Source organism: Lactuca saligna, chromosome 2 (assembly GCF_052625555.1).
Source record: "Lactuca saligna cultivar CGN05327 chromosome 2, ASM5262555v1, whole genome shotgun sequence".
In the NCBI taxonomy this organism is placed as follows: domain Eukaryota; kingdom Viridiplantae; phylum Streptophyta; class Magnoliopsida; order Asterales; family Asteraceae; genus Lactuca; species Lactuca saligna.
Window position 1 is genome coordinate 124,989,742 of NC_136418.1, and position 23,191 is coordinate 125,012,932.

Genomic DNA, 23,191 nt, shown 5'->3' on the forward strand with positions numbered 1-23,191 from the left:
GATCTTATCCTTTCAGCCGGCAGTTTCGAGGTGAGTTATCCTCACTATATCAACAGGGTCTAAGGCACCAAGGCCGGCCCTTTATTGGATTGAGATTTGGATATGGTTATTATGTTACTGTTTGATGTGTCTGCATCCTGGTAGCTAGGATGGTACATGCTAGGAGACCTTGTCAAGGTCAGTTTCCCGATATATATAAAGTGATGATATGCTAGTGACCGGTTAGGTCGGTAACCTGGGTAGGGTAATGATATGCTATGTGATCTGTTTGTTCGGTTTGTTGACTATGACTGTTATATGATTGTATGTTTTGTGCACATGGTTGTTTGGACTGGAGATGGGTTGGGGCGGGTCCTGCTTTGTGCTGTAGGCCAAGATACCCAGGGCGGACCGGTTATTCCGAAGGCCCAGCGAGCGGTCCGGATAGGCTGTAGGCCCCACGAGGGCGGAACAGACGTGCCGAGGCTCGGAGAGTGGACCAGGCCGACTGAAGGCCCGATGCGGGCGGACCAGTCACACTGTAGACTCAGAGAGTGGACCAGGTGGGTTGAAGGCCCGATGCGGGCGGACCAACCCCACTGTAGACTCGAAGGACAAGACTAAACCTGGAGGATGGATCCGGTGGACTGAAGGCCCGATACGGCGGACCAGTCACACAGTAGATCCGATATGCATGACTGTTCTATGTTCTGTTATGTTATGTATGTCTTATATGTTTTGGACCGGAAGGTCGCAGCCTGGAAGGGCGTATACGTGGTTGGTATTTAGGGGGTATCTCACTAAGCTTTCGGGCTTACAATTGTGGTTTAATATTTTTCAGGTTCTTCTGGAGACCGTGGCAAGGCGAAGGCGTGATCGTACCGCTCCTCATGATTTCGTAGCAATGTGATTCTGGGAATACTCTAATGATTTGTATTGAAAACCTTTTTGTAAACATTTTAATGAAAATCGGGTTGTTTTGAAAAATTTAAATTGGTTGTATTTTTCGGATGTTACATTATTACTGCCCAAACTTATTAGAATTACAGCCAAAATAATTTATTGATTCTCAAGATTTCAAAATTGGAGTTGCAAGCAAAAAGGTTGTGGAGAAGAAAGCAATGTTATATCTACTTCAAGAACACCCAATACCCCACCAAAATTACCAACTTCTTACCTGGTAAGATGTCTGATTTTTGCACTTCTATTAAAAAATTTAATGCTTATTTGGAATTTCTTTGCAGGTTTGTAGGGTTCAAAGATGGATTGTGAAGTAGGCAACCACCGCCACACTTTTTACTTCCTCGATTATACACCATTTACAATAACTATGTTTTACTTTGTTCATGCATGAACGACATTTGTTTTATTGGCTTCATAAAAACCATCTGCTATATTAGCTTCATCCAAATCAAACAGGCATGTGTATTTTCCTTTACTTTCTCTTATTCAAGTATTATATGATGAAATAGTCTACTGATTATAGTATTAGTTTATTAATCACATCTCGTTGACTAATAAAGACAAGATTAACTTGTTGAAACCAAGAAGATGGCACTAATCTTTCAAACATTGGTTTGTTGCAGTTAGTTTCTCGAGCTCATTAACCAATATAAACCTTACAAAGCAATTAATTCTCCCAAAAAATTAAATATTAAAAAGAATCCAAACAAATTTAACATAATATGTATATATTTATAATTAATGTTATTAAGTTTTAAGTAACCTTAAATTCCCTGTACTAATAAAAAATGTCATCTCCTTCAACATGAATCTACATCCCCGTGGTAATATGCTCCTCAACATACTTTATATTATAAATCAATCCATACTCCGATTCCAACCTTGATTCATAAAATAAAATCATCCGAAAATCCAAAAACGTGAAGAACTATAAATTTAGATTGTAATCAAATTCAAGAATTAGTTATATGCAACGTGTTTCCAAGTAATTTACATTGCAAAAATATAACGAAACATCTTGTATTTTAGATTTCACAGATCAAGCAGTAGCTTGCTTGTTTTCCTATGTGCTTTGCTGATCTGAAATGGCCTCCTTTTTAATGTGCTTATGGTTTATTTGTGATAGTGCAACTTGTAGAAAGTGTTTAGTTCTTTTATTTTAGCTGTCTGATAAAACAGAACAATTTTGTGTAAATTTGATTAAATATACCATCTTACTTTGATTATTGTAAATTTTCCTAATAAACAAATATAACATCTTACTTTGATTATTGTAAATTTTCTTAATAAACAAATATAGCATCTTACTTTGATTATTGTAAATTTGCTTAATGTAAACAAATATAACATCTTGCTATGATATTAGATAATAAAATATGAAAGTTCATTTATCTATTTATATATTATTCATCCCTTTTTATTGTGTTGAATAAATAAGTTTAAGCATATGAGTGGCTAAATAAACCAACAAAGTTACATGTCAATAAAGTTCACAATGACTTACTTGTGTCAATGAAGTTCAATATATAGCAGCATCACACCTTAATGTTTCATTCTTTTAGATACTTTATTAACACTACTTTACGTTTTTTTTATTTAAAATATTTACGAACTGAGCTTATTGACCAACTCATTTCATTCCAAACACTTTTGCAAAATCATCATAAAGCATATTAAATTTCCATAAAATCAATACCATAAAACATCAAACTTATTTTAAAAAATCCAAGGAAAGACAAAACCATAAAAATTCCAGCCTAATAAAGCACTTCTACTAAAAAACTTAGGTGTTAACAACTGCATAGTCATCACCCTAAGATGGCTAGTTTTCAGCTACACCAGTATGTAAATTATGCTTGAAAAAATAAATTTGAAGGCATTAATAAGTTTAAAAAAACAATTAAGTAATTACATATATAGTGATAAAAGAAATAAAAAACAATGTTTGGTCTTCCTTTGTAAAACAAAGGACAAATGATCTTACCCGACATTAACATGAATTTCATCATTTTCCTCATCACGAAGCCTATAACATCTGTTTTAGCTTTGAACTTTGACATGGGGTATCTTGAGTGTTGGTGTCTATGGTTCTCAAACTTTTATTAAGGTTCAGTGATGGAGTTGGAGAAACAATGGACGGAAGAATTATTCGCATCCCTGATGATATGGTTATTCGATACACTGATAAAGAAAAATGATTATTTGACTGATGTAGTGTTTCCTCCTTGGAATTCAATAGGTCTGAATCAAATTATATCATAAAGATGACAATATTATCCACAAAAAACGATAGTTTCGATGCGATTAACTATTACATGATGGATCGATTTCACGGAGAAGAGAGAATTTACTATAGTATCAATGAAGCCATAGATGATAAAAATGGCTTCTATCCGTTGGAATTCTTGAACTCGATGAGTGTTAGTGGTTTACCTCCGCATTACCTTCGATTAAAAGTTGGATGCCTGATAATACTGTTACGAAATATTGACCCAACAAATGGATTTTGTATAGGCACCCGATTGATATGCAAAAGCCTTCAGCAAAATGTCATTGATGTAGAAACAGATATTGGTCAACATGCTGGAAAAAATATATTTTTTCCTAAGATTCCTTTATGTCCATCTGATGATGACATGTTCCCATCCAAGCTGAAGAGGAAACAAATTCATATTCTATTATGCTTTGCAATGACAATCAATAAAGCTCAGGCACAAACAATTCCAAATGTAGGTATCTATCTTCCAAACCCAGTATTCTCGCATGGACAACTTTATGTTGCATTTTCCGGAGGGGTTTCACGTTCCAATACAAAAGTGTTAGTGAAGCCTAAGGAAAATTTAAAAGGTGATGAAGTTTATATAGCAAATGTGGTGTATAAATAAGTCTTGCACGATTAATAATGCATAACAAGTCATGTGTTATTACAAATTCTCATAGTTTGTGTATTCTTATATTATTCTATTATTTTGTTTGAACCACTTAAACATCTCATATTTTGTGTCACCTTGACCAGTTTTTTTTATCGGTTATTTGACGTATCATGTAACAAATAACACCATAGTTTGATTATATTGTCTTCAATAAGTACTTTCTTTTGGAACATAACATTTTTGTAAAGGAAACATATCACCGAAAGAATTTACGCACCTTGCCGCTTTGCGTGGGTACACTGCTAGTAGCCCTGTCGAAAATACACGTTACCCGAATTACCCGCCCAATTTTTTCGGGTATCGGGTTAATTTTTTTCGGGTATTTGGGTAACCCGATTTTTTTTAGGTCGGGTAAAGGGTAAGTGTATTGGGTTTCAGGTATACCCGAATTACCCGAAATATATACAACAAACAATGGCCCAATATGGCAATATCCCTTTTATTCGTCTCAATTCCCAAATCACAACCCAATTTACCCCGTTCTATTTTCTCTACGTAAAAAAAAAACCCCTTGTTTGCCTCTTCGTTTGTCACCGTCGATCAACTTCAGCCGGTCATCGCCACCTCCTCGCCGGTCATCAGGTGTTTGTCGGCTCATCGCAACGTCACTTCAGCTCATCATCACTCCAGGAAAAAAATCACAGATTTGAACTTCAAACTCAAACGTAAGTTATAACAACAAATTGATCCTCTTTTTGACATACAAAATTAGAAAACTAGTGCAACTTTGAATGAGGCTCTTGTGGCTTTAAAGAAAAAGTTAAAGCATTGGTTTTATTTTACAGTTTACAGTTTGTAGGGATTCATCCTGATTATGATTGGTATGGCGACAGGGCCTTATGTTTGTGTGTGTTTGGGAAACTAATAGTGTTATTTGTTTTGGCTTTCGTTATATTTATTTTCCAAATCTAATGATACTTTTCTGTAGATACATTTGTGGCTTTTACTATAGAATTGAGAGCTTGATCCACAATTATTGCTTAATTTTTTTTGAACTTTGTGTTGGGTGATGAGAAGTACTTCATAAAACATTATGTTTATAATATAAGAATAAGCAAATGAAATAATATTTCGAGTTGCATTGGAAAACAGTTAAAAGAGGTCAAATACATAAATGGACAAATGTTTACAATTTGCTTTTATTTTACGGTTTACAATTTATTTTACAATTTACAATTTGTTCAAATGTTTAGTATAATATATATCATAAACTAGAAAAGATTCACCCAAAAGAAAATTTATAACTTTGTTGGGATTCATCTCTTCTTTTATTTAGTTGTAGAAAAATTCATACTCTTCATTTGTTTTGGTTTCCGTTCTTCATTTTTGTAAATCTTATTTGGAAACAAAAGTAATCAAGAGACATAGATTAGGCCCTACAAATGAAGTAATGAAAATGGAACATTAATTGACATATAAGGCCTCGTCCAAAAATATAGTATGCGAAAAGAAGGGGCAAAGAAGGAATAGGATAATGTGTGTAAAAGTGGAACTTCCAAATAAAACTAAGCCATGAAATTTACTACCTAAATACATAGACTTAATTGAAAAACTGTGTAAAAGACATAATTTTTTTTTTCTGTTTTTCGCGTAGAAATATGATATTCATCGTTTTCATTGAAATATTTTGCTAGCCTATTATTGATGAAATATGTTTTACATCAGCAGTTTATCTGTTTTTTTTCCTGTTTATATTTTTTTTCTGTTTTTCCCTGATTTTTATGTCTTTTAACAGTTTTTCTAAATTTTTTTCTTGTTTTAGATGTGAAAAACGGATGACTGTATTGAAGTGGAAGATGAGACGATTGAAGTTGACAACCCAACTAATGATCAAGTTCCACAAGAAAAAGAGAAAAAAACTAAAGAATTCAACCCACGATCGAAAGTTTGGAAAGAATTTGAAAGGTATAAGGACGAAAAGGGTGTTCAAAGATGCAAATGTAAGCATTGTGGTGGCGGGAATTACAAGTACGAATCAGGTGGTTATAGGACCAAAAATCTAGGTTATCATTTAACTTAATGTAAAGTTTACTTGGATAAACTTAGTGGTGGGCAAACACAACTAGTTTTCTAATATGGTGATGACAACAAATTGTTAGCTTGGAAATTTGATCAAAATGAGAGTCAGAAAGCTCTAGCTCACATGTTGGTAGTTGATGAACTTCCTTTTAGCTTTGTAGAAGGTGCGGGCTTTAGGTTTTACAAGAGTGTTACTCAACCATTGTTTAAAGTTCCATGTAAAAGTACAAGCACAACAGATGTCTACCAATTTTTTGTAGACGAAAAAGAAAAAATTCTTGACTTTATTAAAAAAATGTTGGTAGAATATGTTTGACCACCGATACTTGGACTTCTAAACAACAATCATGTTATATGTGTCTCACCGCCCACTTTATTGATAATGAATGGAAATTAAAAAAAAAAGTGTTGTGTTTTTCTTCTCAAGAGAGTCACTGTGGGGTTGATATTGGGAAAATGGTTGAGAAATGTTTAACGGAGTGGGAAATAGAAACAGTTTTCACAATTTTTGTTCACAATGCAAGTGCGAATGATGTGGCAATTGACTTCTTGAAAAAAAGTTTTCAAAACTCCAACAAGTGTCTTCTAAATGGGAAATGGATGCACATTCGATGTATTGCCCACATTTTAAATTTAGTGGTGCAAGATGGCATAAAAAAAAGTTGATAAGGTGGTTGAGATAGTTCCATGGGCGGTTAAATGGATTAGGCAATCGCCTTCTAGAATTCATAAGTTTACCGAGTTTACTAAGGTCGCTAATCCCGGTATAACAAAATACTTGAAGAGAGATGTGCCAACAAGATGGAACTCTACTTACCATATGTTGCAAATTGCCCAAGCTTACGAAAAAACTTTTGAGAGATATGATCTTGAGGAATTTCATTTTCGGTGCGAAATTGAAAATGCGGGTTTGTTGATACCTTCATCAAGCGATTGGGAAAGGGTTAGGATTGTATGTCATTTTTTAAAACATTTTCATGATGTTACTTTGAGGATTTCCGGGACACTTTATGTGACATCAAACACATACATTGAAGATATATATTCCATTTGTACGCTCTTGGATGATGCTATTTCCGATTCTAGTCTTTGTGATATTGCATTGGCCATGAAAATAAAGTTCGATAAGTATTTTGGCGACATAGAAAAAATGAATTTATTGTTCTACTTTACTTAGATTCTTGATCCGAGGAACAAAGTAAAGTATTTGGTTATAATACTTGAGGATCGTTATGGAGAAAAGGGGGTGGAGGCCAAAAAGAAATATATCATGGATTATATGTATGAATTGTATAATGATTATATTAGAATTCATTCTCCAAGTTCTACTTCAAGTACTGTTGAGTCTACCACTTCATCATCAATACTAGGGAAACGCCAAAACCCGGATTTTATGGCACCTAATCCCCATTAAGAAACAAACTAATAGAAAGGATGAAGACGAACATAGTTGAATCAATTGGGTAGTTCGAAAAGTATTCACAAGAAAGTGTTGAAGACGAATCAGAAATCTTTAGTATTCTAGATTGGTGGAAAATGAATGGTCCAAGATTCCCGGTTCTATCATTGATGGCAAGAGATGTGTTTGCCATTCCTGTCTCAACCATGGGAGGGTGTTGGATCCGTTTAGGAGTTCTTTGACTCCTAAGATTGTTGAAAGTTTAATTTGTACACAAGACTGGATTCGGGGTAGCATAAGTGACACAATTGGTTATGAAAAAGATTGGGAAGAAAATCAACAAATTGACAAAGGTAATTATTTATCGTTCATTATTTTAATTATTGTAAATTTAATATATTTTCCTATTATTACTAATGTTATTTGACTTTTTTTATATATAATTGAGCAAGATGAAGTAGTGAATGTGCAAGAAGAACGAGTAGGTGCAAGAAGACAGATATATTTATGAATCTCTTTAGGAACTTGAATGTTATTATATTCATAATATGTAATGGATTTCTATATTTTCTAGATTTAAGACGTGAGTTTTTTTGGTAAATGCAAAATATATGCATATACATTGATATCAAGTCATTTAAATGATTAACTTTGGTTGTTATTATTTCTTTTAAGTATTTGTTTTTTTTAACATCTTATTAGATTTGATTAAATCGTTAAACGACTACTTGATATCTCAAATATTATTGAGTAAAAAATCTCAATGTTCAAAGTTTGAGCACGACATACTTATTTCATTAAATTTATTTTTAGGTGCCACTAAAAAAAATCAGGTAATACCCGAATTACCCTTACCCGACCCACTATCCGAATTACCCAAACCCGAATTAACCGAATTTAGTTTGGGTAGGGTAACAAGTAATTTTTTTAATATGAATTACCCGAAACCCGAAAACTTTACCCGATTAACACCGCTAACTACTAGTATGTGTGTATGTGTGTGTGTGTGTGTGTATATATATATATATATATATATATATTGTAACACCCGCGTTTCCAGCTACGCTTAGTAATCAAACATGTAACCTTTATGGTCAAGTCATGTAGTTATTTTGTGAATGAATAAGACAGTTCATATATTATGTGCTTATGTTTTTTTTATGATATTAACATATACTATATAATAAAATAAATAAGATTTAAAATACATGTAAAAAATACAAGATCACTTAGGGAAAATAATCTCAACCTAGTTATAATATTCGTAATTACGATCCTATACATATTTAGAACACCTCGATATGACTTACAACGAAGAAGTTAGGAAGCGGCAAATTTTCGCCATAAAATCGACACAGTTACAGATAGCGTAAAAAGTGAATTTGGGTTAGATTTCTTTTTAGCTTAGGAAGTCTAAACGAAATTCATAAATGTCATAAAAGCGAATTCGTGTATATAGGTATCGTCTAAATCTGAACTCACTAGAGGAAGTTATGATTTTTTTAAAATTCGGTGCAATAGTGTGCAAACCAACATCGAATTTTGATCGATAGATACCCAAATCAATCAAAACGAGAGTTAAAGATCTTATTGTTAGGATTCAAACGATATAAAATCCATCGAAAACGGACGACAAATGTGAGAGATATGCATTCTATACACACTTTAATAGGCTAAGCTTGTCTAAATAAAATAAAATGAAAATTACCTGACAGAGTTCAAAGGAAAATTGTAGATCTCATTGAGAGCTTTATGTGGATATAAAGAATGTCAAAAAATAGATCTCATATGAAGGATTTATGCAATTTGGAAAATTTGGAAAATGTCAGAGGCGCACGCACGTCGCCCGTAGCTTGCGCTCGAAGTCAGCCACGTAACGCCACCCAAATCTTGCCACGTGTCGGAAGACCAGTGGATCGACGTCATGCTTATGCGCAACACGCCTCCTATTACACATCGTACATGACTCCAAACTCACCTGTAAATATTAGCTCATTCTTTCACCCCTCCTTACACCCTTAGGTCGATATATTTCTGAAATTTTTGATAGTTTGCCCATTTTTCTTTATTCTAGCCTGAGGCGATGCCTTGTGATATCCTCGAGTGCTCAGCGTGCCATAATCTTTGTGTAAGAAGGACATAAGTCATTATTCTTCCCATTTAGATCTCGATTCTCGTCTATTATACATTGTAAGTGAGCTACATTTACTCTGCCCCTATGTAATTTATAATTACAGTTATAAGTCTTTACTAGGACCTTGTAGTTAAGATTTATCAACGATTCCAATGTGTTATGTTGATTGATCTACTATGGGAGAGGTTTCTAGAATGGTTACGTCGGCTTGGTTGTTGGATTTCAGAAATACTATATGTTGATATGATCCTGTCTCCCGACTGTCATGCCTGGCTGATCCTTACTTGTTTGATCTTGAAGTAGAGTTTGGAATTGTTGAGGAATCTAAACTCTTTAGATAATAGTTCCAAGTAGTATGAAACTAGACTAAGACTTACCATTAAGTACATTTAGGTCTTTCGAGAAAGGTGTAAGGCGAAGCTCTGCCTAATTTACCAATCACCAGACACTTTGTAAAGTGAGTGTGTAGTTAATATCAAGAACATAATCCGGTGTTGACTGATTTTCCTCAAGGTTCTAAACCACTTGGTTGCAAATGGATTTTCAAAAAGAAAATGAATGTTAATGGGACTATTGAAAAGTTCAATGCCCGGTTAGTCATTCAAGGTTTTGGACAAAAACCTGGTGTTGACTATTTTGATATGTATGTTCCGGTTGCATGTATTTCTACTATTAGATTGTTTTTTGCATTAGCAAGTATCCATAATATGGTCACTCATCAAATTAATAGATGTGAAAACATCCTTTTTGAATGGTGAACTTCACGAGAAAGTTTTCATGAAACAACAAGAAGGTTTCCTTATGCCTGGTAAAGAACATATGGTTTGTAAACTTGTCAAATCTTTGTATGGTCATAAACAAGCACCTAAACAATGGCATCAAAGGTGTGATGATATTATTTTGTCCTCTAGTTTCAATATTAACCAATTTGACAAATGTTTTTATAGTATATTTCATGATTCTACTAGGGCATGAGTAATCATTTGCTAATATGTAGATGACATGTTGATTTTCGGTACCGACCAAAATCAAGTGGATGAAACAAAAAATTGTTATCATCAAAGTTTTCAATGAAAGATTTAGGAGATGCTGATATAATTCTTGGAATAAGAATTAAAAGGATGAACAGGCTTGGTAATGACTCAAAGTCATTATATTGAGAAAATTCTCAAGTGGTTTAATTTTACAGATTGTTCTCCTGTGAGCACTCCTATAGATCTAATTATGAAATTAAGGGACACCACAAGAACTCCTATTTCACAATTGGAATACTCTAAGGCCATTGGTAGTTTAATGTATGCAATGACAAGTACCAGGCCTAATATTAATTTTGTTCTAGGAAATTTGATCAGGTAAACTAAAAATCCTAATGCTCAACATTGGCAAGTAGTGAGTAGAGTGTTTAAGTATCTTAAGGGAACCGTGGATTATGGCTTGAGTTACTTGGGGTATCCTTCAGTTTTGGAAGGACATTCAGATGCAAGTTAGATAACCAACCTGGAGGATCATTCCTCAACGATTGGTTGGCTATTCTTGCTTGGATAAGGTGCCATTTCCTTAGCTTCCAAGGAGCAAACTTGCATTAAAAACTCAACAATGGAATCTGAGTTTGGTGCGTTACATTATATTGGTAAAGAACCTGAATGGTTAAGGAACATAGTATATGAGATTCCTTTGTGGTCTAAACCGATAACACTTATTTCTATTAGTTGTGATAACGTTGCCACTTTGGGCGAGGTTTACACTCAAGTATTAAATGACAAGCATCAACACTTAGGTGTCCGACACAATATGGTTAGAGAACTAATCATGAATGGTGTAATTTCGATTGAGTTTGTGAAATCGCAACATAATTTGGCAGATCATTTGACTAAGGGTTTGTTAAGAGACTTAGGGCACAAGTCTATGATTAGGATGAGATTAAAGTGCATCTAAATTTTTTTAATGGTGAGACACCCAATTCCCTCCTAATATGACATTAGGAGCTGAATTGAATGTGGAAAGCTGAAACTTATAGATTGGAACACATGAAGTACATATCGCAGGTAATGTGTTTGGTTTTGCAGTTGACCAGGTTGAAGTTTAACTTCTTAATAATTCCTTTGATTAAATGTATGTTCAGATACATGGAAAGGAGTTACCTACGTGATTGTGAAGTGTAGTTGTATTTCAAGAGGTTGTGGACTTGGCCTTAATACGATCATGAGAGGACTAGGACATATGGCTTAATAATAGTGTTAAGCTGTATTTTGCTAGAAATTTCAATAAACTAGTATGTATTTTACTTTATGGTATTCAAATTAGTTGATAGGTTGAATTCTTAAAACACTCTAATTCTCGAGTATATTTAAGAGTATGATACTAAGTGGAAACTCAACATTACGACATTTTCATTGTGTACTAGTTTGGTTTTGTGTTGATAAATTTAATTTTTTTCAATGGTTACACTAAAATGAGGGAGGATTGTTGATGATTTTAGGGTCACCAAGTCATTTTGTGTAATTGGAACTTACATGTAAGCTAAGGGGCTTCGTAATTTTTACTCTAATATATTTGCGTTTGTGCGGAGTGCGGAGTGCATGTATGTATAAGATCGAATTAGAAGCCGGTTTGACGACTAGTCAGGGGTCCGGGGGTAGCGCCCCTGGGTTTGGGGTCTAGGGGCATCGTCTCTAGCGCGGCCCAAGGGGCAGAGCCCTTAGATGGGGTCCTACTGCTAGGTCAGCAGGTGGGGTTGAGGGGCCGCACCCCCGCATGGTTTTGGGCAGCGCCATAAAAGCTCTTCGAATTTTACATGTGGATACATAACGGAAAAATCAGATTCTTGAGGGGGATTATGGTAAAATTGACTAATTTCGCCAGTTTTGGAAACCCTTAAATTCCTCATTAATTCCAGATTCCCTTGACTTCTTTCCAAAGGCATCTATGACGACCAACCCAAGAAGGAAACCCTACATCTCGTTTTCTATATAAATTACTATCCTCTTGAGGAGAAAAACCACCTTTTAGCTGTCGTTTTTCTTCCTACAAACTCAGAATATTCTAGCAATTTGGTTTATGTTTTTTTTGTCTAGATTCATAAGTTTCCCCTTGGGATTATCCTAAGCTGACTTTCTTGTAACCCAAGCATAGGGTAGAAAAATTAGTTCGGTGTTTACACGATCCAAGGGGTATCTAGGTCTCCACTATAAACCCTAACCAACTTCTAACACAAAGCCAATCCTACATTGGTAAAATAAGAAACTAGATGCTATCATATAAGGTAATGAGTAATCCCTTCTATCATCAATAGGTTTTAGAAAATTGAACCTCGTTGTTCTTTAATGTTCGGCATGGTTGGGCTGGTAGCGATCCTAACAATAAAATTGTTATGTATGATCTATTGTACTCTATTAAGAACTTGTAAAACATCCAACATGAGAAAACCAAATGTATCAAGCACGAATGGGGTGAACACGTGTTAATTTTCCATGCTCGATTTCATGAGTTTTGTGACTTTGCATGTAGCAGCTTTTAAAGCAACCTGTGTGACATCCCCATTTTCACGGCCAGAAAAGACCGGTTTTGTTTATGCTTTATAAAAATCAAAGTACCTCTTTTAATAAATATGTTGCGGAATTTGTTCCCGGTAAAACATGATAAATACGTTTTCAAAGCATATCCAAAGAAAAGTAATTTTATTCATTTTAAAACGTTTGGGATGTCATCGTCAATAGAGAAACATAAGCATACACAGAACTTACATTCATTATCACTAGTGATTTATATCTCCTTAATCTCTCATTGTAATGTGACTTCATATCAACACTTGCAATATAAATAAACTAAGTGGGTCAGGTTGGGAAACCTGGTGAGTACATAGGGTTTTCAACCCACAATAAATAAGTTTATTAACTTTATCAAACCAAACAAACCCGATTACCCGTTCTCGTTATCCTCACTTTACGTCCCTAAAACATCTAACACAAGGGATCTAGTCTAACAACTTTCATCGGGACGAACACTACTGCTAAGGGGATTCCTCAGCAATAAATGTCCTTAAGACAACCATGTGGGGGATGGAGTATACCTGGTGAGCACACAGTTCAAATAAACACCTACAGGTTGCGAGCCTGCTAGCATTCCACTAGACTGTCTAGAATAGTCCGTGGTCGTCATCTATACTCCGCTAGATGACTGGATCATCAATAACATCTATAGTCCGTGGTCCTCATTATTTTATTTTGTCACACAACAACTATTACATCTACCCATGTTTTACCCAACACATTTTGTAGATATAAAATACATATACAGTTTATATCATTTAAAAAAAATGTATAAATTCGTTCATCCAGCATAAATAGCAAGTATACAGATAATATGCACACACATCACATAATTTATATAAAATACTTCATATCTATGAGTAAACTGAAAGTAACTATGCACTCACGTGAAAAGGTGGTGAATCTGAACTCGGACAGCGCTTCGCTTCTTAAAAATAATTTCCTTCGACGAAACCTAGTATTATTTCCACTAGAGTTTAGTCTATTATTCGTCGAGACTAATTAATAGTCTAGCTATTATTACTATTATATAAGCTTTAAATAATACTTATATAACCCATAATAATAGCCCAATTACTTATTATATGTTCTTAATAACGTTACTATAATTAAATAAAAGCTATATAAAAAATAGCGTAGGCGTAGCTCACTTACAGCGGGTTTTATAGAAAACTAGGCTTTGCTTGGAGCAGCATTCCCGTGCGGAAAAGCTCTTCTTCGCGGAGCCGTCGAGCACTCCGGGGCTTCCGCTTCGTGCTAGGGAGGTTCCCTAGGATTTTCGGGGGGGTTCGGGGCTAGAGAGAGGTTCTAGAGAGAGAGTAAAAATAAGAAAGAATGGGAAAGGTGTGAAGAAAATGAGGGTAGGATAGGTTCTATTTATAGGGTGAAAATGGCTTAAATTGGTGCCACATGTCACCATCTAGTGGCAAGACTTGGGGAGAAAGCAATGGCCAAGATTGTGCCACATCACCCATTTTCGCACAGCACATTTCCGACTTCTAAAATCCGTAACTTTCACATACGAACTCCGTTTTTGACATTCTTTATATCCTAACGTAGGTAAAAATAATATCTACAACTTTCATTTTGACTATGTCGGCTAATTCTCGACCGGTCTTAAATTTAACAGTACGAGGAGTTTATATTGTTAAATGTCCGCGTAAAATTCGTAACTTCTACATACGGACTCTGTTTTCGTCTGTCTTTTTACCATTGACTTCCTATTAATGAGATCTTAAATTCTCATTTAGGTCGCCTAGGCCTAAAATGCTCGATCTAAAATTCGAGTTTCGAGCTGTGCACTGCTAAGCCAAATCTTAGAAAATTCATTACTCCATCATACGAAGTCAGATTTGGGCGTTCTTTTTATGGACGCTCTTAGGCTAACATATTCTACGACTTTTGTTTAGATCACTAAGGCCAAAAATTCATGTATCGTAAATTCACTATTTATGTCTCCCGGTGTCGTGTCGGTTTTGCCGTAAACTTCGACGAGCCATAACTTCTTTGTTATAACTCGGATTTTGGCGTTCTTTATATGTACGGAATCCTTGAGAAATATTCTACATCTTCGTTAAGATTATTTATTCTAAATAATATTTTGTCGAAAAGTCGTTTTCGACCCCTATTATCTCTAAATTGATTAGCCCGGATCTACGGGCGTTACAATTATCTCTCCCTTAGGATGATTACGTCCCGGAATCATCAACAAAACAGGGATGTATAATGACTCCATACGTTATCTTTTCATCCTAGGTAATAATCGTAACTTCTATGTTGGTTCGAAAAAGTTTCTAACTCTTGGACTCCTTGACTACAGGTGGTGCTTGATCTTGCACTTGCTACGTATCTCACGTTAGACTCTAGATTATGACCTTAAAGTCACAGTCTTGATCCTTAATGGAGACTCCTTCTTCTTCTTAACAAACTTAAGATAAGTATATTTGATTACTACAATAGGCCGATTGTGTCATGTTCTAATGACCTCTCATCGTATGTTGCAACGCTCAGACTCGAGTCTCTTAGAGTCAAATTCCAGAACATACTATACCTTCCTTCAAGTTCTAATGGGATACAATCACATTTCAACATGTAGCATTTCTAGCTACCTATTTCTTTAACGATCATCGCGATATTTCTACTGATCGCCTTGGTTAGCTTTCATTTCAATCTTCTGGTTTAAGTCAGATCCTACATCGAACTTAGTTCCCTGAACCACATATCATACTCATCGTAGTCGGACTCAATTTCATATGACCACTAGGGTCAGAATAGCAACAATCTTTTTTGTCATTACTGAAAATGATGGTAACGACATGCTTGAATAAAATGGAATCAATAATTGGCTTCTTGGTAACCTTGTTACTTTCCGTGATCCAAGTGTGAGTCATGTGCTTCCGGTAGTATATGCATCTACTACCTTTCACACCTACTCATACACATCCCAAGTATTGTCTCGCAGTCCCCAAGTCCTAAAATCACAAAACAATTTAACACATACGAGTGTGTCCAAATAAATATAAAAATTTCCCTAGACTCTACTAGGACTTCTTCCATGTGTATCTTCAATCATCAGTTCTGCTTCAACTAGGTTGGTGATGGAAATTCTAGATGATAGGAAAACTTTATGAACTACACTAATCATTCTATCATCCCGTGAATCAAATGTTTACATTCAGATGTACCGTACTTCTCTAGACGTACTGCTGTTTTATCAGACGTATTCTAAAGGCAAGATACATCTCTTATGATATCTTCCGATGGGTATCATTCACTATCGTAAGCCATCTCATTTCCTCTATTTTCTCAGTCTATCATGGTTCACATCACTTTCTAAACTTCTGCCATTGTGAAAGGTTCGGGTGCAGGCGTAACGACCAATGCATGACCCATCACATTCATAGGCTCAGGTTGTCATCTTCCTCGGATATTTCCTACTCTGTCTTCACCATGGCGATTTGTACTCCCAAGCAGACGTTCGGTGTACTGAGGCAAGAATTTTAAGATAGGAAAGAATTTATTTACGATAGATGTATAGATCTCCTTGTCACACCGAAAAGTTATATGCCAGTTCTAATACCGTAATCAAACGTTTAGAAATCTGAACACATAAAATTTCCAGATCCGGTTGGCAACAGACCATAGATCCGAACAAATAATAGCATATAAGGTATTTTTATAGCTATAACATAAAGCATTTTGCACATAAAACATTTTAGGCATCTTTCCTAAAATAAACTAGTGCTCGTGTCTAAAATATAGTAGACACTCATCTCACAATCATCACGTTTAAGTCTAGAAATTTCCTATAAATTCCTAGTTCGCTTAAATTAATGCTCTGATACCAACTGTGACATCCCCATTTTCACGGCTAGAAAAGATCAGTTTTGTTTATGCTTTATAAAAATCAAAGTACCTCTTTTAATAAATATGTTGCGGAATTTGTTCCCGGTAAAACATGATAAATACGTTTTCAAAGCATATCCGAAGAAAAGTATTTTTATTCATTTTAAAACATTTGGGATGTCAGCGTCAATAGAGAAACATAAACATTAACAGAACTTACATTCATTATCACTAGTGATTTATATCTCCTTAATCTCTCAGTGTAATGTGACTTCATATCAACACCTATGATATAAATAAACTGAGTGGGTTAGGTTGAGAAACCTGGTGAGTACATAGGGTTTTCAACCCACAATAAATAAGTTTATTAACTTTATCAAACCAAACAAACCCGATTACCCATTCCCGTTATCCTCACTTTACGTCCCTAAAACATCTAACACAAGGGATCTAGTCTAAGGACTTTCATCGGGACGGACACTACTGCTAAGGGGATTCCTCAACAATAAATGTCCTTAAGACAACCATGTGGGGGATGGAGTATACCTGGTGAGCACACAGTTCAAATAAACACCTACAGGTTGCGAGCCTGCTAGCATTCCACTGGACTGTCTAGAATAGTCCGTGGTCGTCATCTATACTCCGCTAGATGACTGGATCATCAATAACATCTATAGTCCGTGGTCCTCATTATTTTATTTTGTCACACAACAACTATTACATCTACCCATGTTTTACCCTACACATTTTGTAGATATAAAATACATATACAGTTTATATCATTTAAAAAAAATGTATAAATTCGTTCATCCAGCATAAATAGCAAGTATACAGATAATATGCACACACATCACATAATTTATATAAAATACTTCATATCTATGAGTAAACTGAAAGTAACTATGCACTCACGTGAAAAGGTGGTGAATCCGAACTCAGACAGCTCTTCGCTTCTTAAAAATAATTTCCTTCGACGAAACCTAGTATTATTACCACTAGAGTTTAGTCTATTATTCGCTGAGACTAATTAATAGTGTAGCTATTATTACTATTATATAAGCGTTAAATAAAACTTATATAACCCATAATAATAGCTCGATTACTTATTATATGTTCTTAATAACGTTACTATAATTAAATAAAAGCTATATTAAAAATAGCGTAGGCGTAGCTCACTTACAATGGGTTTTATAGAAAACTAGGCTTTGCTTGGAGCAGTATTAGCCGTTGAGCACTCCGGGGCTTGCGCTTCGTGCTATGGAGGTTCCCTAGGCTTTTCGGGGGGGTTTTGGGGCTAGAGAAAGGTTCTAGAGAGAGAGAGAGAGAGAGAGAGAGAGAGAGAGAGAGAGTAAAAAGAAGAATGAATTGGAAATCTGTGAAGAAAATGAGGGTATGATAGGTTCTATTTATAGGGTGAAAATGGTTGAACTTGGTGCCACATGTCACCATCTAGTGGCAAGACTTGGGGAGAAAGCAATGGCCAAGATTGTGCCACATCACTCATTTTCGCACTGCACACTTTTGAATTCTAAAATCCATAACTTTCACATAAGACCTCCGTTTTTGACGTTCTTTATATCCACACCTAGGTAAAAATAATATCTACAACTTTCATTTTGACTCCGTCGGCTAATTCTCGACCGGTTTTAAATTTAATAGTATGAGGAGATTATACTGTTAAATGTCCGCGTAAAATTCATAACTTCTACATACGCACTATGTTTTTGTCCATCTTTTTACCGTTGAGTTCCTATTAATGAGATCTTCAATTCTTACTTAGGTTGCGTAGACCAAAAACCGCTCGATCTAAAATTTGAGTTTTGAGTTGTGCACTGCTAAGCCAAATCTTAGAAAATTCATAACTTCCTCATACGAAGTCAGATTTAGGCGTTTTTTTTTATGGACGCTCTCAGGTTAACATATTCTATGAATTTTGTTTAGATTACTAAGGCCAAAAAGTCATCTATCATAAATTCACTATTTATGTCTCCCGGTGCCGTGTTGATTTTGCCGTAAAACCTCGACGAGCCATAACTTCTTCGTTATAACTCGGATTTTGGCGTTCTTTATATGTACGAAATCCTTGAGAAATATTCTACATATTGGTTAAGATTATTTATTCTAAATAATATTTTGTTGAAATGTCGTTTTCGACCCTATTATCTCTAAATTGATTAGTCAGGATCTACGGGCGTTACATCCTATCCCAACTGAAAGCCCCCAACTCTCAAGCCCATGGTAAAAGATACCCATGTAAGGTCCACACATGCATGCTTCCCTCAAACCCATTTAAAAACCAGAAGTTAGTCTAAGGGTTGACCTTCCTTCTGTCGAGTCATTCACGAAATTCACAGACGCCTCTTTCTTTCTGGAAACCCCAACGCACTTAAATATATCAAACAAAACATTCCTAACCATATTGTGTTGGTATTTAAACCTTAGGATTTCTTTACCATGAACCACATGTTCTCCAAAAGAGTCCTATCATGACTTTTGACACAACGAACATATCTCGTCAGCTCGGAATATTGAGCTTAAGGGCCGATGTTTACGGATAGCACGATAGTTCGTAAGAGACATATCATGGCCAAACTCCGGGATATCTAGAAGAAAATCTTGAGCATGTTGTGCTTCTAAACACTTGATAACTACTTTCTGCCAAACCATCATGTCGAAATGCACTTCCATGTCTTGATGAATTTTCTAAAATTGGAACTCGCTAGTGTATGCTTGGATTTAAGGGGGGGATGTACTTATTAGTGAAACGGCTAAGATCAATGTTCGGAAGCGTGTTACAAAGAGAAATCAAAGCACAAACACAATAAAGTCTGTACCACATATGTTGTTATCCCGTAAGATGTGGTAACACCTATGACTGGGCCCTTGAGGCAAAAAAAGTGTATGAGGTAGTTAAATTATTTTCTCATATTAATGAACACCCTTGTATTTTAAAAACCATAATTATGGATAGTCAAACTATGTTTTAGGACCTAAATTTCGCAACATCACTTAAAATTGATCAAATGTTTTGAAATATAAATTTAAGACTTTTAACTTATACAAATGGTGTTTCAAAATTACTCATGGTTAATCTTACTTATACTTTAAGAAAACTGAAGCAAGCTAGCTTATTTATTTATTTATTTATTTATTTTTCTAATCTTTAGGGTTCATAATTGTTATTATCATGTGGATTTTATATGATTTTGCAATAGGTTGTATAATGACACAATAATATACTACCAAGAGGCCCTTGTAATATCTACAAGAACTATAACCATATACGGCGGTTTAACATACTCATTCCATTTCTTGGTAATTTTTACATGATTTAATCGAGAAAACTGTATATTGATGCCTGAATTCTTAATGCTAACTTTTTTACTTGGTTATCATACTTTTGCACCAAACTATTAGTATAAGGTAAGTTGGATCGGAAAGAATGGTTTCCATCATACGAAGAATACATTTGATTTTGTATTTTTCATACGTATGAACATATATAATATATTAACCTTGACGACTAGTTTCTGAATAGAAATGTTGATGGTAGTTTTTGTTGATGAAAGTTACCAATATATGGAATCTGTAATATAACATTCAACATTTTTTTGGTGCATTTGTATTTCAGCATTTTGATCTTCATTTTCAACCCAAGAAATCGTGTACACTTCCAGTTGTATTTCATTTACTTAGTTGACAAATATCAAGTCCCTACTTGTTATAATTTTATCAAAACAATTGTTTTGAGAATTTTAAGAAATTTTAAAAAATTGTAAATTTTTTTTGAAATAAATCTATGAATATATTAATTATAATCATTCTAGATGTTGATGATAAAACTCAAATGCTATATATACAAAACACATATTTATTAACAGTACAAGAGATTAACTTTCATATACAAAGTAGACTTTATAACATTTAAATTTTAAGATAGGTGTAAGGAAGAAAAAAGAGACATAGTCTGTACCATACTCTTGACTGTCATAGACAACTTAATTATCAACATACAATTATAAAAGCATAAACTAAGACGTGATTATAAAAAACTTAAAATTTACCAGTATTCATTGACTAGGATTGTGATAAAATGTTATTGATGTTGATGTTGACTCACCATATACAAGTGTCACTTCCTCATAATGCTTCACATGTCCAAAATTAGGTTCATCTGTAGAGGGAACATGTGATAATCTGATTCCTTCTAACTCAGAAGCAACTTCTTTCATTGTTGGCCTATTTCTCCCATTAAAATTCAAGCATTGCATTGCCAAGTTAGCTACGGCCAACAACTCAGACCTAGAACCCTCTTTAACAACACTTGCATCAAAAATAGACATCGCCCCGCCTTCTTCCATGGCTAACATGAAGTGTAAAGCTAAACTTCTGTTTTCACCAAATCTAGTTAAAGAAATTGGTTTTTCCCTTGTCAAAAGTTCTAACAAAACAACTCCAAAACTATATACATCACTTTTTTCGGTGAACTGGCTCGACTGGAAATACTCTGGATCCAAGTAACCAAATGTCCCTTTGACTAAGGTAGTCAAGTGTGTTTGATCTATTGACACTAACCTCGAAGTTCCAAAATCCGAAACTTTGGCTCTATACTTTTCATCCAAAAGTATGTTAGTAGTTTTGATGTCCCTATGGTATATTGGAATAGAGGTTGCTGAATGTAAGTACGAAAGTGCCCCTGCAACCTCTGTAGCGATTTGTAATCTCATGTTCAAAGAGAACAAAAACTCACCGGTTTCATCATGAATAAGGTCATATAATGTACCATTTGATATGAACTCCGAGACTAGTAATGGCACCTCGGTCTCTAGGCAACATCCCAGTAGTTTGACGACATTTCTATGACTTACTTGAGAAAGAATGACCACCTCATTGATGAACTGTTCTAGTTGGCTTTCATCAACCACCTTTGATTTTTTGATTGTAACGATTCGTCCATCAGCTAGCATGCCTTTATATACTATACCTTGACCTCCTCGACCAAGAATTCTATTCTCATTAAAATTGTCAGTGGCCTTATCTAATTTGTCGGAGGTGAAAAGAATGGTTTTATCAACTAAACTAATATCGGTTGTTTGTTGTTGTCTAAGAAGAATACCACCATTACGTTTAAAAAACCTCTGTTTCCTTCTCTTGGCTTTAGTTTTCTTGAATATTTTGTACAATGCATAGCCCATCACTATTAGCAATAGTAGCCCTATGCTTATACTAACACCGGAAAAAAAAAAAGGAAAATATTACATAATAACAAAACATAAGAAAATTAAAATGTTCAACAATATTGTACAGTGCATAATTCATCATTATTAACAATATATTACAATCACTTGAACATTTATTTTATTGTAGTATTACTTACCCTCATTTTAATAACATTTCCATTTTATCATCTAAACCACATCCTATATTTATAACATTATTGTTTTTGCTAATTAATTTAAAATTGAACTGCACGAATGGTCCACGTGGTTTGAAGTAATTTGCGCGTTTAGTATCTAACATTTTTTTTTCTTTTTTAACTCTGACGGTCTTTACATTTTAATTTTGTAATGTGTTTGGTTCTTCTAAAAGTTAGAAGGCTATTATACCTTTAATAAGTTTTTTTAATTAATTAATTTATCGTTTATTATCTAATACTTATTTAAATTAGAATGGGATTATTTAAAAGGTTAATGTCATAAAAAACCCTCAAATTTTCAGGATTTTATCGGTTTTGCCCAAAGTTGAGATTTATATCTGCTTTTACCTAAACATTTTCGAAAAAATGTTCGTTTTTACCCTTTTACCGGTGATAACAGGTTTTCCAGGTTACCATTATATTAAATTCGCAAAAAACCCTTAAGTTTTTACCATTTATTTGCGTTTTTACCCTTAAGTTTATAATTTTTTTACACTTTTATCCTAAGCTTATTTTTTTTTAATAATATACATATTCATGCAGAAAAATCATATTTATATACGAAAAAATATTTAATTAAATATGGTATTTATATTTTTTAATGTTATATATATATATATATATATATATATATATATATATATATATATATATATATTTGTTTGTTTGTTTGTGTGTATTTGTGTTTTTGCATGGTTATACCATTTAAAAAGATAACTAATATTTTTAGAATTATGAATATGTGTTTTATAGATATAGTTTTTAGAAGTATAAATACATATTTTTACATTTTTATATATTAGTATGTATCTATACTTTTAAAAATATATTTATACTTAAAAAAACATATATCAAAATACATATTTACATGTGACATCCCCAAAATCACGGCCAGAAAAGACCGATTTTGTTTATGCTTTATGAAAATCAGAGTACTTCATTTTATAAAAAGGT

At 34.2% G+C, this 23,191-nt stretch overlaps 1 pseudogene; it reads right to left on the reverse strand.

Moving 5' to 3' along the window:
• Positions 1-20,890: 20,890 nt before the first annotated feature.
• On the reverse strand, positions 20,891-22,049 carry LOC145031504 (wall-associated receptor kinase-like 9 pseudogene; annotated as a pseudogene).
• Positions 22,050-23,191: the final 1,142 nt, after the last annotated feature.